Raw genomic sequence first — 3,017 nt, 5'->3', positions numbered from 1 at the left:
TTTTTTTATTTTATTTTATTTTATTTTTGCAATCTATGCTTATTTGAAATACTTTAGTTGTTTTGATAATCCTTAGTTTTGTGCATGGATTTGATCAACCTGTGTTTAGAAATTAGTCACAGGTAGGTTGAACAAATGATGTATCAGATAAGAAATATAATTAGAGTTTAGGAAAGGTACCGATCTCCAAAGTCTAAGCCACCGATTTCATGATCTCTACATGAAAAGGCGAAACAACAAAATCTCTAGATAAAGAGTGATATAGATGAGAAAATCTCTAGAGGTGGTCTCGGAGATGGGCTAGAGTAAAAGTCGTCTGCGTAGTCGCAATATGCAAATGACGAGTGACCGAGTACTAAAAAAGTGAAATCAAGAGGGGCTAGAGTTTTTAAGCTAGTTTGGCAAATAATATAACATGTCAAGGGTAAATTAGTAATTTAATAATATAATCAATGCGTACTTTGGTGTATTTGGAGTTTGTTTTAAAATTGACTGACTAATCCAGGTAAGGCAATGGGTTTAGTAGATTATTAAAGATATATATAGGTATGCAAAAAAAAAAAGAAAAAAAAACAGTTGTTTTTTTCCCTTATATAGATTTTAATTCTAGGCTTTACATTTTGGACTTTTGAGGATTGGGTTAGATGATACAAATGTGGACTACTGGGATAAGACCCACAATAAAGGATGAAATGACAGAGGAAGAAAAGATTGGGCCAGGCCAGTATAATTATATGAAAAAGAGTTGGGTGGGTGAGGAGCCCAAGACAATAATTTCCAATCCAGCAATTCTCCACCCACAAAGAGAAATACTGAGAATTTTATTATCAGAAAAAGGACGAAGAGAAGGGAAGAGAAGCGAAGGCAAGCAAGGCGAAGCGAAGTCGGAGGGTTTCGTTACTGGTACGACGCCTCTTCTTCTCCTTCTATGTGTTGATTTTTACTAAACTTTTTACATTACTGTGAAAAATTTCAAGCTATTATTCTGTTCCGTGCTAGGGTTTTCAGAAGAATTGGATTTCAAAGAGCTTTTTTTTTTTTTTTTTTTTTTTTTTTAAATTTGTTTACTTCTTTCATTTATCGATTTAATAAAATACCCCCTGCTTTTGTTTTAGCAAATAATTGGCCTTTTTATTTTCGAATTTTGATGATAAAAGTCTCTCTCTTGTTATTTCATTTGTATAAATAAAATGTTTCTTTCAGATGGACATCCTCAAGATGCATAGACAGTTCTGTAAACTGCCGTTGCTTGCTAAAATTTGTAATTCTCTCCCCACCTTACATTCCCTCTTTTAATTAATTGTGTCTCAATTTTCACCAATATATGCAAATAATTTTGTTTTCCTATATCAGCTATCTTTCCGGTGTCTGTAGTTACTCTGATGGGTATCGGCGCTCTGATTGCTCATGAGTATGTTTCACTCTGATGTTCAGATCTCAATTGACTAGTCATTACTCTTTATGCTAAATGAAGTTTTTGCATCTTTATTTATTTCTCAAAAAAGCCTTTGGATGATTTAAGTGTCAGTTCTGTAGAGTTTTCACTAATGCATCATTGTTGCAGCTTGTATTAATATTTGTACTCATATGATGTTCAAAATTTTGTATATGGCTATATCTAAGAGTTGTGTTGGAAGAATTGTATTATTTGGTATAATGTCTTAATTTGTTTGTTTGTTTCAATTACAGGAGAAATCAACTCGTGAAATATCTCCAAAAATGGTTTGTCTTCTTCCCTTGAAACTTCAATAGATTCTTTTCTCTTTATCTATTGGTCTCACCTTGTATCAGGTGGATAGTTAAATATCTCACCTTGACGTGTGCTCTTCATAATGGTCTATAAATTCCAATACTATGTCTTTGTGATGTGTTGTTTCTCTGGAGCATCTTCACTTCACACTGCACTACTTAAAAGATTGTCTCATGCATTCTCACTCATGGATCTTTGTGTTTGGGTTGGGTTGGGTTGGGTTGGGTTGTAGTTCACTTGGACTTCTAGGGTTTTGTTGTTTAGTGAGACTTGGGATACCTTGAGGTCTCTCTTTTTGTCAACCCCAGAGCACTATAATGAGAGACAAGATGTAAATTTCTTTACAGTATCTCTATTACAAATTCACCACACACCATTATCTTGTGGGCTTATGGAATTTATCACCAACAAATGCACCTGCCATCCTCAAATTCCTCCTTTACATATCTCTTTCCCTTGGAAAATTTGTGTTAGCTTTTACCTACTCTTAAATCGAGACACAGATGATAAGTGTGTGAGAATTGTAACAAGTGGCCTTGGGTTTCCGAGGGTTTGTTGTTTGTCATGGTTGTTGCCACTCTCTCTCTTATAAGGCTGTCTTGGTGTCCAATCTGGCCTAATCTACTTGAATCTCTCCACTATCTTAGATGTTGTATCTCCATCTCTAAGTGCTTACACTTTATTTGTGACTCCATGAGTGAGTATTCCCCATATAGTGGTAGGCAAGAGTACCATGACTTTTGTGTTTGACATCACACTGAAATGTTGATGGTGTACAGTGATGGACCCAGGAAATTATGTCGGGGGGCGTCCTTTTAATAACAAATTTTTTTTTTTGGATAATTAAGCAAATTCATTAAAGGTGTTCAAAAGGGGAATGCGTCCCAAAAACAACAAAAGGATCCCATTGAACACATTTACAATTCAAATCATCATAATAAGCAAAAATATATTTTTTGTTCATTTAATCATTGAGCACGTTCAAGGGGGTATTTATTTTGGGAATCATTGAGCAAATACAGGGGCATGGTATATATTTTGGGGACTTATATAGTGGGTGTATTTGTGAAATTTCAGGGGGGGGCATGGCATATATTTTTTTAAAAAGTCTACTATATAATAGGAAAAAAAAATTCCAGAGGGGGCATTCGCCCCCCGTAGTCCCCAGGCAGGTCCGTGCCTGTTGGTGTGTGTTACGCTGCTAACAATTCATTTTCGGTCCAAGGTATGTCCCTTTCAATCATCTCCTGCTTTTCATGCATTAATT

The 3,017-nt window shown here is 35.2% G+C and overlaps 1 long non-coding RNA gene across 1 annotated transcript; it reads left to right on the top strand.

Annotated features, from left to right (window-relative positions):
- Positions 1–550: 550 nt before the first annotated feature.
- LOC132302207 (uncharacterized) lies at positions 551–1,879 on the top strand. The gene is made up of 3 exons (XR_009480770.1): positions 551–1,261; positions 1,354–1,411; positions 1,690–1,879. It is a non-coding gene; the product is annotated as an uncharacterized LOC132302207 (long non-coding RNA).
- Positions 1,880–3,017: the final 1,138 nt, after the last annotated feature.

This window comes from Cornus florida, unplaced genomic scaffold (assembly GCF_030987335.1).
Source record: "Cornus florida cultivar Cherokee Brave unplaced genomic scaffold, ASM3098733v1 CherokeeBrave_3.0.0_Hap2_Chr04, whole genome shotgun sequence".
Lineage (NCBI taxonomy): Eukaryota > Viridiplantae > Streptophyta > Magnoliopsida > Cornales > Cornaceae > Cornus > Cornus florida.
The sequence above is the reverse complement of the archived record's forward strand: the minus strand, read 5'-3'. Positions and strand labels throughout refer to the sequence as shown.